Raw genomic sequence first — 12728 nt, forward strand, 5'->3', positions numbered from 1 at the left:
CATGTGCAGATGGTTTGTTTACTACTTAGAACACAGGTGTCAGTGCCATCTTATAATGGCGAATGTGAGGACGGCTCCTTACACTTTGCCTTATAGAAGCTTTCCTGTTTCATGAGGTCCCATTTATCAATTGTTACTCTTAGAGCATGAGCTATTGGAGTTCTGTTTAGCAAATTCCCCTCTGTGCCAATGAGTTCAAGGCTCTTTCATGCTTTCTCTTCTATTAGATTCACTGTATCTGGTTTTATGTTGAGATCTTTGACTCACTTGAATTTGTACAAGGTGACAAATGTGGACCTATTTTCATTCTTGTACATACAGACAGCCAGTCAGACCAGCACTATTTATTGAAGATGCTTTCTTTTTTTCCATTGTATATTTTTGGCTTCGTTGTCAAAGATGAAGTGGCTGTAAATGTGTGGTTATATTTCTGGGTCTTCAATTCTATTTCATTGATCATCATCATGTATGTCTCTATACCAATACCATGCAGTTTTTAATCACTATTGCTGTGTAGTAAAGCTTGAGGTCAGGGATGGTGATTCCCCCCAGCTCTTCTTTTATTGTTAAGACTTGTTTTCACTATTCTGGGTTTTTTGCCTTTCCAGATGAATTTGGAAAGTGCTTTTTCCATGTCTTTGAAGAATTGTGTTGGGATTTTGATGGGGATTGCACTGAAACTATAGATTGCCTTTGGCAGGATGGCTATTTTTCCTATGTTAATTCTGCCAATAACATGAGCATGGAAGATCTCTTCATTTTCTGAGATCTTCCTTGATTTTTTTCTTGAGAGACTTGAAGTTATTGTCATACAGGTCTTTCACTTGTTTGGTTAGAGTTTTCCCAAGATATTTTATATTATTTGTGGCTATTGTAAAGGGAGTTGTTTCCCTAATTTCTTTCTCATCCTGTTTATCATTTGGATAAAGGAAGGCTACTGATTTATTAGAGTTAATTTTCTATCCAGCCACTTTGCTGTAGTTGTTTGTCAGCTGGAGAAGTTCTCTGGTACAAGTTTTGGGGTTGTTCATGTTTACTATCATATCATCTGCAAATAGTGATACCTTTATTTCTTCTTTACAAACTCGTATCCCCTTGATCTCGTTTTGTTGTCTTATTGTTCTAGGCACTATAATGAATAGATTAGGGGAGAGTAGGCATCCTTTTCTTGCCCCCAATTTCAATGGGGTTGATTCAGTATGTCTTCATTTAATTTGATATTGGCTGTTGGTTTGCAGGAAATTGTGCTTATTATGTTTAGGTATGGGCCTTGACTTCCTGATCTCTCCAACACATTTAACATGAATGGGTGTTCTATTTTGTCAAGTGCTTTTTCTGCATCTAAGTAGGTGGTCATGTGATATTTTTCTTTGAGTTTGTTTATATAGTGGATTACATTAATGGATTTTTAGTATATTAAACCAACTTGCATCCCTGGGATAAAGCCTACTTGATCATGGTGAATTATGGTTTTGATATGTTCTTAGATTCAGTTTGCAAGAATTTTATTGAGTATTTTTGCATCAATATTCATAAGCAAGATTGGCCTGAAGTTCTCCTTTTAGGTTGAGTCCTTGTGTGGTTTAGGTATCAGAGTAATTGTGGCTACATAGAACAAGTGAGGTCGTGTTCCTTCAGCTTCAATTTTATGGAATAGTTTGAGGAAAATTGGTATCAGGTCTTCTTTGAATGTCTGGTAGAATTCTGCAATAAATTCTTCTGGCCCTGGAATTTTTTTGGTTGGGAGGTTTTTAATGAATTCTTTTATTTTCTTGTGTGATATGGGCCTGTTTAGATAATTTACCTGCTCTTGATTTAACTTTGGTATGTGGCATCTGTCTAGAAAACCATCCATTACATTTAAATTTTTGAGTTTTGTTGAATATATGATTTTATAGTAGGATCTGATGATTTTTTAAATTTCCTCCATATCTGTTGTTATATCTCCCTTTTCATTTCTGATTTTGTTAATTTAGACACTGTCTCTCTGTGCTTTAGTTGGTTTGGCTAGGGGTTTACCTATAGTGTTGATTCCCTCAAAGAACCAGCTTTTTGTTTTGCTAATTCTTTCCACTGTTTTCCTTGTTTCTATTTGGTTAAATTCTGCCCCAAGTTTGGCTATTTCCTGCCTTCTAGTGCTCTTGGGTGAGTTTGCTTCTTTTTGTTCTAGAGTTCTCAGGTGTGGTGTTAAGTTGTTAGTGTAAGATCTCTCCAGTTTCTTTACCAGGGCACTTAGTGCTATGAACTTTTCCCTTAGCACTGCTTTCATTGTGTCCCATAAGTTTGGGTATGATGTGTCGATATTTTCTGAAAATTCCAGGAAGTCTTTCATTTATTTCTTTATTTCTTCCCTGACTGTGTTATCATTGAGTATGTTCAGTTTCCATGTGTATATGGACTTTCTGTAGTTTTTGCTGTTATTGAAGACCAGCCTTATCCCAAGGTGATCTGATAGGATACATGGAATTATTTCAATCTTCTCGTATCTGTTGAGGGTTGTTTTGTGACCAAATATATGGTCGATTTTGGAGAAGGTACCATGAGGTGCTGAGAAGAAGGTGTATTCTTTTGTTTTAGGATGAAATGTTCTGTAGGTTTCTATTAAATCTACTTGGTTCATAACCTCTCTTTGTTTCACTGTGTCTCTGTTTAGTTTCTGTTTCAATGACCTGTCCATTGGTGAGAGTGGGATGTTGAAATCTCTCACTATTATTGTGTGGGATTCAATGTGTATTTTGAACTTTAGTAAAGTTTCTTTTATGAATTTGGGTGCTCTTCCTTTTGCAGCATAGATGTTCAGAATTGAGACTTTCTCTTGGTGGATTTTCCTTTTGATAAATATAAAATATCCTTCTCCATGCTTGATAACTTTTGGTTGAAAGTCTGTTTTATTGGTTATAAGGATGTCAACTCCTGCTTGTTTTCTGGGACCATTTGCTTGGAACACTTTTTTCCACCCTTTTACTCTGAGATAGTGTCCATCTTTATTGTTGAGGTGTGTTTCTGGCATGCAGCAAAATGTTGGATCTTGTTTGAGTATCCAGTCTGTTACCTTATTTCTTTTTATAGATGAGTTGAGACCATTAATATTGAGAATTATTAAAGAGAGATGACTGTTCGTTCATGATATGTTTGTTTTGTAGATGGCTTTATGTGCTTGTGGCTCTCTGCTTTTGAACTTGTTGTGAGATGCTTAATATTTTGGCCTTTCTCTGGTGCAGCTATCTTCCTTGTGATGTAGTTTTCCATCAAGGATCTTCTGCAGGGTTGGATTCATAGATAAGTACTGTCTGAATTTAGTTTTGTCCTGAAATATTTTCTTTTCTTGGTCTATGTCGAGTGAAAGTTTTGCTGTACATATTTTGGATTCTGTTTCTTACTGTCTTGTGTTTGCCTCTTGACATCTGGTTATCCCTGATATTTGCTGGTCTGGGTGACTGTCTGGAGTCTTCCTCTTTTGGAAGAGGAACCTAGGTTGCTTCAGGTCTCCTAGCAGGCCTGCAGCCCTGGCTGTATCAGACCACCTGTGAGACCTTACACCTGGGGACTCTTCACAGGGGCAGAGAAGTAGCTGATATATTGCACTGGCTAGAGTATATCTCCTGGAAGGCCTTTAGACTGTTGGGTCTTCAGTGGAGCAGTCAAGCTGTTGTCCAGCTGCCCTGAGTGTAGCTGATCCTCAACTGCTCTGAGTGCAGAGGTTCCAACTTCTCTGAGTGCAGAGGGTCCTCAACTGCTTTGAGTGCAGCTGGTCCTCTAGCATGGATCAGGATATGTTGTATTCATGGGATCAGACCAGCTAAGAGTCTGCCCTAGCAACAAGCACTGGGCAGAAGGGAAAGAGTGTTTTTAGAGTTACAGGCATAGTCTACTCTGCTTCCTCATAAACCTTCTCGATTGCTCAGATGTGAGAAAGCTCCCACTGCCAAGATGCAAGTCACTCCCACCAGTATGCATTCACAGTCACTATGAACCACATTTCCTAAAAATATGAACCAAGATAAATCTTTCCACCCTTAAGCTGCTCCTTTCAGGTATTTAGGTACAGTAATACATCCCAGCTTGACTTCTGTGAATAATGGGGCAAAGCACATGAGAGCATAGATAATTTGTTTAGGTAACCAGCAGTGGGATTGTTACATTATAATATAGATTTAGTTTTAATCTCTTGAAAACATGGTACCCAAAATAACCATATGCAAAAACAATAAAACTGGTTTGTATTCTCTTACACCACCATGCTGATGGGCTGTTCTATATTATCCTTCTCATAAGAACTCCTATGGTAACTTTGGACCTTCTCTAATCTACTATAAACTTAAAACCTGAAGTTCACAAGGGCAAATCTTAATTATATCTACATCTTTAACATTCTTTGCTATTTAAGCTACCAAACATCCAGATTTTAGGTCTTGAGGCATGAGTACCTTTGATAGGACAGTATTCAGGCCACCGCAACTTACATTAAGGTTTACTAATAATTTTAGCAATGTAAGTAGGTATGAGGTAGAAGTAAAAGAGAGCCAATCCTGTTTACCGATGTGTCTCTCTTGAATCTTTCCCACTTTAAATGTGAATTCTGTCACCCATTCTGAGGAACAGGTGGTCTCTAAGTAAGGTGTACAAATTACTTTCTCAGCAAGTGATGAACATTTACGTTATTAATCAACTGCATTTTGTGTTCATTAAGTCCAATCATTAAATGATCTACATGATATTCTGCAGGGAAACTTCTTCATAAACCCATATATTAGATTTGCTTATGATAAGTAACCAGGCATACCTTCACAAGAGCATTGCACTGCCGTGTACTTCCAAGCCATTATCATTAGTCTTTTTATCAGGAGACTCATCATTATCTACGTGTTTACAATAAAGTAGATTTGATTATGGGTATTCTTTCCTTGGGAAGCTTGCTTCATAATGAAAAGAAATAGATCCTGAGCCAGCTGCTGTAAATGCTTTCCCTACAGTCACTGAGCTGGATTTGATGCCAAAAAGGACACGCTCGAATAAAGAAAGTCAAAGTTATGTTTGAAGAGGTCCAGGTACGAGAGAAAGTTTATAGAGAACTGATGATAATAGAAAGTGTTCTGTATAATGCTATACAAAGGGTGTTTAAAGGTGAGATACATGGGGAATCATGGAAAGGTCCCTTAGTCAAATAGCACTAAGAAAGCAGCCTGTGAAGAGATGGAAAACACCACCATTAATTCCTTACCACAAGACAGTGGAGAGGTGACCAATATCCAAAAAAAGATGCAGAGAACAGAAATTAATGAGAAAAGAAAATATAATATGTGTTAAAATGTTACCTCTCATGCTTTATGAATGGTAACTGTCACAGATATTCTGTAGTAAAAAGCATGAAAAGATGGAAGAAAGAAAGAAAGAGAGAGAGAGATTGAGAGAGAGAGAGAGAGAGAAGAAAGGAAGGAAGGAAGGAAGGAAGGAAGGAAGGAAGGAAGAAAGAAAGAAAGAAAGAAAGAAAGAAAGAAAGAAAGAAAGAAAGAAAGAAGGAAGGAAAGAAACAGAAAACTAGGAAAATCAGAAAGAGATATTGCTACTAATTGAGAAATATCTCAGAAACATATGTGAAGAAAGCTATGACAACACCAAAGAAGGAAATCAAGCAAAGAGAGAGATGGAAGAGTTCAAGCATGTACAGTTTTCATCTGATATTAAACTCATATGTAAGGGTTAACCACCACAAAAGAGAAAGCAAGCACACACACACACACACACACACACACACACAAACACACACACAAACACATACAGAAGGAGAGAGAGAGGTGGAAGGAGACAGAGACACAGACACACATAAAGACACAGTTCTTTAAAGAATATAATTATACTTCACAAAAATTTAGCAGCCAATAATAATAATTGACAATATAATAATATGTGTATAATTATTATATGTTATAATATAATAATATGAAATAATAATAGTAGTAATTATGGTATATTATCTATGTACCATAAAAATTTAGAAATTCAAGTACACCATACACTCTAGGAACTTCTGAAGTAAAAGTGGCTTATTAACTTCAGAATTGGATGTTATTGACTACAGAAGGCATTTGAAAACACTGCATTGCTTTTTAGAGTAGAGTCTCAAGAGCTTTAGAATCTGTTTATAAAGGGCCTCTAATTTTTCATCACATATTGAAAAGTACTTGATAGGTTTTGGCTATCATCATTTATTTTTAATTATGAAATATTAGTGCTGTTGTAACACTATTACTACTTTGAAAGATCATAATTCACTTACATAAAATATTTTATTTAAAATCCAGCCACATATTTTATGTCCAATAAGACCAGCTATAACGATTGCTATTGATCATTAACATGCTTTTAAAATGTGAAAAATATATACAAGTAAGCTTTCCAGTGTTGCATGGCCAATTCTACCAACCTGAAAGAACCCATAGCAGATGCTGAAAGGCAGAAGTGACTAAAATCTGAATGGCCACCTCTTGGATAGGGAGCAGAAAGACTATAAAATCTAGGAAGTCAACTGTGAGATGGTATTTTCTAGAAATATCAGGGAATCTACACCATCATACAACACTATGGCTGCTGAAAGAAGATTTGAGCAATGAAACACCATTAGACAGGCTAATGTGGAAGGGAAAAAAATCTCATCCCTAGACAAGGAACTAATGATTTCAAAGAGAGGGAGACTTAGTCCTCCCCAGAGATCAGCCTCTGATTGGTTCCATGTCAGCCCTGAAATCATCTCTACAAGTGAAACTAAAGAGACTCATCAATGCAATGAGTGTGTGTATTTGATACATACATACATGTGTGTGTGTGTGTGTGTGTGTGTGTGTGTACAAAAGAAAAAGAGACCATATATTTGGGAGGGTGTGAGAGATGGCATGGAAATGTTTGTAGAGAGGGGACATGAGAGGAGCTCTGAGGAGGAATGAAGAGAGGAAAATAATGTAACTATTTTAATTTTAATTAGCAGAAATAAATGAGTAAATAAAAAAAAGCAGCTTAAGAAAAGATTTAGGAACTTTAATCATGTGACAAAGAGAAAGCCACAATATGACAAGTAGACATTTTGCAGTTTTGGGGTTACTTCTTCTTAGTGAAGAAAGAAATCACCCAATCTAAGAAAGCATAACTCGAGTGCTGTATGGTGAGCAGCCTGTATATGTCTCACTTCTGTGGCCAGCCAAAATGGAGAAGACTCTAATTATACGGCACTTTTTGATCAACAGAACATAGTATTACTACCAGAATATTTTCCACCCTTTTGAATTGCGAGACATAGTGCAATAATAGCTTAGGATGAAGAAGATAAATTAGGCTTATAAAATTTAGATTTATGGTCATACTGAGCAATGTTAAAATTGTGTATAAGTCACTAAACATAAAAGAATTTATTCATCAAAATAACTGGTGATTTAAAAGAAAATTAATGACAGTATCTTCTGGAATTTGTACTAAGTATATTATTTCAAATGTTGGAGAATGATAGATAGAATTTGAGATAATTGCATAACAAAATATGACATTATTTGAGAGAAGACTGTCAGAAATATATATTTATATGTCATATGTTCTTAGACAAAGGGAAAGTCTATAACTATCACTAGAAATAATAAACAACTATGGAGACAACTCTAAAAAATGAATTAAGCTGAAATAATAGCAATGAGGAATCAACTACTCTAAAAGAAAAATGAAGTGTAAAACTTGGAAAAATATCAGTGAGAGCTTTAGTCTCCTGGTACTGCTGCATCAAAGTATCTCAGACTGGGTAGTTTATAAAGAGTAAATATTTATTCACCATATATGTAAAGTCTTTGAAATTTAATTTCACAGTGACAGCAGATATGGTGTCCTTGGAGGGCTTCTCTCAACTTCCCAAACCACACCTTCTTACTGGATTCTTACATAGCAAGTGGGACAAATGTGGCTGAAATCATGCTGTCATGTGCACAGAATACAAAGGGACTGGGCATCTCTTCAAATCGAGCATTAGTTCCACAAAATTGGAATAATTAATCATCCTAGTTCTTAATCACACCCCAAGAAAGTTAAAGTTCACCATATATATTTTGACAATATACAAATTTTCAAGCCAAAGCAGAAACAGAAAATAGTGAATTCAGACCATCCTTATCACAACAGATATTCAAGATGAGTGTTCCTTATGTTTAATGAATGACAGGCTTCTAATTTAGATATAAAAATCAAGTCAATTATCTGCTATCTACAAAACAATGTATACAGAACAGCATAAGACAGAACAGCAAGCAGAAATAGAAGATACTGTGGGTGTGTGTAGAGAGTGCATCACTTCAGTAGTTACTTTTCTCATTGATGTGACAAAAACTCTAAAAGGAGCAGCTGAAGAAAGGAAATCACATTTAGGTTCATGGTTGGAAGTATATTAGGTACATTCTGCTCCTTCTTAATGGGAAAGATAGAATGTGAACTTGGATCTAAATGTCACAATGAAATGTACAGTCCCTAGATACATTACATCACAGGTTAGGAAGCCAAGAAAGATAATTGCTACTGCTTCTCTGTCCCCTCACATAAACACACAGATACACAGACACAGACAGGCAGACAGACCGACAGACAGACACACACACATAGAGAGCAAGACAGAGACAGAGAGAGAGAGAGACAGACACACACACACACACACACACACACACACAGAGAGAGAGAGAGAGAGAGAGAGAGAGAGAGAGATTCAGAGCATGGTGATTCTAAATCCCATAGGCATAACAATCAAATTTAACCATCTTAAACATCTCTAATTCACTGATAAATATCCCACTTTTCTAAGACACATGATAATAAGGCTATGACATCATACTAAGATTACTAACCAACTTAACATATTGATATAAAGTTCTGCTCAGCACGTACTTGTTTCAATAATGGATTTTAATCTAGGTTATTAAAAGTCTCGATCAATTTATGAGAATTGAATCGTATGAACTGTGCTTATTAACACAATCAAATTAAGCCAGAAATTAAAACCAAAAGATATTTGGAAAATACTCAAATTAGCCAAAATGACTAAATATAAAGAGAAATTATGAGAAAATTTGAAAAACATTGAATTGAGTGTAATTTAAGGCACAACTGATTAAAACTGGAGGCAGTAGATAAGGAACTGAACTGAAGAAACTGTGTTTAAAAAAAAAGCATCTTCTTCTACAAACAAAAAATAAATGCCCAAAGTTAATAATAGAAGCATCTACCTGAACCACCTTGAAAATGCAAAGTATATGAAAACCAAAGCAGCAGAAGTAGGGAAAATATTCAAGATAACAGAATTTACCAAAAAGAGAGCAATATGAAATGAATATGATAAATACTTATCATAAATAAGTTATTGTAAGAATAAAAGTACATAAGATTTAATATTCTAGAGCTAAGTCTAAACAACCTGAAGTTGATTTTTCTCAAGATCACCAAGGTTTATAAAAGAGTAACTAGACAAATGAAGAAAAGTGATATTGGATTAGGAAATTCAAAAATAAAAGCTAACATAATGATAGAGACAGATAATATTTTTCTACAGGCTAAGAGCAATATTATATTGAACATTCCCTCCCTTATGCCTTCCTTTCTCCCCTTCCCTGTTTGAGCCTCTCTCCCCAGTCCCCTACACATCCATAAATACATAATTATTTGTTCTATTTATTTCCCTTCCTAGGGTGACCTTTGACTTCCTTAGTTACTCTATACCTATACTCAGTATTATATAGATTGTAGACTGATTATTGAAGACTTAATAAACATTGCATTTAATAAGTAAGAGTATTTTGTCTGCACATATGTCTTGCTACCACATGCATATCCAGTACATATGGAAACCAGAAGAGAAAACTATTCCCTTGAAACTAGAATTACAGATCATTGTGAGCTACCAGGTGGAGGCAGGGAACTGAACCCAGGTTCTCTAAAAGAGCATCCATTCTCCTAACCTCTAAGTCAACTCTCCAGGCCCTGCTATTAAATTTTCTTGATTTAAATTTAAATTGTTAATTTCCAGTGAAAAGATACTATTGATTTTCTTGTGATATTTTCCCATTGATATGACTAAACTATTGTTAGGAATTCTAATTACATTTTTAACTCTATTCTTTAGGATTTTTCATATATAATTAATACTGCCCTGTCTGGAAAAAAATTTCTTTAGTTCTAACATGACGTTTTACTACTCTGAGTTACATTCATTCTCTTTAGTTACCAATTCTTTCAGGCTGTTCATACCCAAAAGGAATAGATAGATAGATAGATAGATAGATAGATAGATAGATAGATAGGTATTGATAGGCAGATAGGTGAGAGAGGGAGAGATAGAGGGGGAGGTCGGGAGGGAGAGAAAGATGATAGATGGATAGATGTCCAATTAGACATGTCTTGTTACCCAATGAAACCTCCAATGACGGATGAGTTATATCTACTCATTTACATCTGTTTCCAAAAAAAAAGTCCCCATGGAAACACAAAAGCAACCTAGGTTATGGAGAAAACTATTTGTTTCTCTCCACAAACTGATGGGAAGTCCCCAGTGCCGAAGCCAACCCCTGCAAAGCTCATGAAACACGAAGTTGAGCTGGTGCTTAGTTAGAGCCTTTGCGTCTATTGTTCATGGTACTGGTAGTCTGCATGACAATACAATTAAACCCAATCCTGCTACAAAACCTACAATCTACACTGGTGACCTGCCTACAGGATATGCTGGTTTAGTTTTGGCACTAAGTTTTGAAAATAAACAATCATTTTCTGATTAGAAGAAAGATCTATTCCACAGGAAGAATCCATGCCTGACATTGATTTGATTGCCAAGAACCTGAGAGTAAATAGACGGTAGACCTATTGGAAAACCAAGTACCACTGCTCTCCTAAAGGAGCTTAGCAGTAAAATGACTCCCAATGACAGTCTGCTCTACTCACAGATCAGCATGTCAGCCATTATTAGAGAAGCAGCCTCCCGCAGTGCATGGGAACAATACAGAGTCCTACATCTGGACACTACGAAGAACACGAAAGAACTTGTAACGCCCAACACTAAATAAATAGGATATCTCTATCAGATCTCTCCCCTCAGGCTCAGGGAACTCTGTGGAAGATGAGACAGAAATATTTTAAGAGTCAGTGGGGATGGAAGACACCAAGGAAACAAAGCTTTCCAGCCACCACCAGACTGACATACACATGAACTAACAGAGACTGCACTGTTCAACATGCACAGGACCTGCACAGTTCTTAGCCAGATGAGTTCCAAGCTCTGAGAGTGGAAGCAGACACATGACCCAATCCCTAACACAGGACCTATCTCCTGATAAGCAGTCATTAAGGGAAGATTAGTTTTCTCCAATCGACTCTTGCTTGGTATTCAAACCATACACAAGAAAAGGACCCAGGCCCAGCAGAAGATGGCCAACCACAAAATGAACTCATTGCTTTTTGTGAAGACTTTTTTTTCATAATGTTTTGTCTGGGCAGTGTTTGCTGTCGTAGTTGTTTGTTTGTTTGTTTGTTTGTTTATGCCTTATAGATAATTTGCTTAGATTTTTTTTTAAATTTTGTTTTATGGGTGGTGTGTGTGTGTGTGTGTGTGTGTGTGTGAATGTGTGTATCTGAGTCAGTATAGTTTTTCTGCATTTATAGTTTGGCTCTTTCTTTTTGTTTGCTTGCTTTTAGTAGTAGTGGTAGTAGTAGTAGTAGTGGTAGTGGTAGCATATTCTTGTTTACTTCCTATTGAGCAAGAAAAACAGAGTTCATGGATTTGGACGGATTGTGAAGTGGAGAGGAGAGAAGAGTTTGCGAAAGGGAAATCATATTCAAAGCACATTTAGAAATAATCTAGTTTCAAAAAATTAATAAAAATTGTTGAATATGAGATTTACAAAATTATAAATATCAGATAGATGACTTTGATTCCTAAAACAAATATTTTGGTAACACCATAGTAAAAAAATAAAACACATTTTTAAGTGATCAAAAGCTTAGAAAAACGTCTTTGTCAAAGGTAGCATCCAGATAGTAAATTCATTGTTAAAGACACATTATGAATCATTAAGGAAGTGCAGTTCATAACCAACAGGGAACCACCACAGACCTACTGGAAAGCTAAATATATAATAAAATTATCGTCAGTATCCCATACCGATAAAGAAGAATGACAATGGTACCATTCATACTACACAGTGTGAGCACAAATAGTACATTAGAGATTGATTACAGTTTAACATATCATATACTTCAACAATTCTCATCCAACGTAGTTATCCAAAGGGAAAAACAGCTGTCTGTATCTGAATAAATGAAAAACAAATGATAGTGTTCCAAGGTAAACTATTCATGAATTAATGATACAATCAACAATTCAGCACAGAGCAGAAATATGGTGTCACATGAAAGACATATGGGTTACATATTACATGAGTCCAATCACAGCAAATGTAAAGCTACACTAGCAGAGAATAGGGCGGAGACAGCTGATCAGAGAACACCTGCACACTGGAAGCGGTCAGAGAGCACCTGCACACTGGAAGGGATCAGAGAGCACCTGCACACTGGAAGCGGAGAGCACCTGCACACTGGAAGCGGAGAGCACCTGCACACTGGAAGGGATCAGAGAGCACCTGCACACTGGAAGCGGTCAGAGAGCACCTGCACACTGGAAGCGGTCAGAGAGCACCTGCACACTGGAAGCGGTCAGAGAGCAC

The sequence above is a fragment of the Mus caroli genome, chromosome 14 (genome assembly GCF_900094665.2).
Source record: "Mus caroli chromosome 14, CAROLI_EIJ_v1.1, whole genome shotgun sequence".
Taxonomy (NCBI): Eukaryota; Metazoa; Chordata; class Mammalia; order Rodentia; family Muridae; genus Mus; species Mus caroli.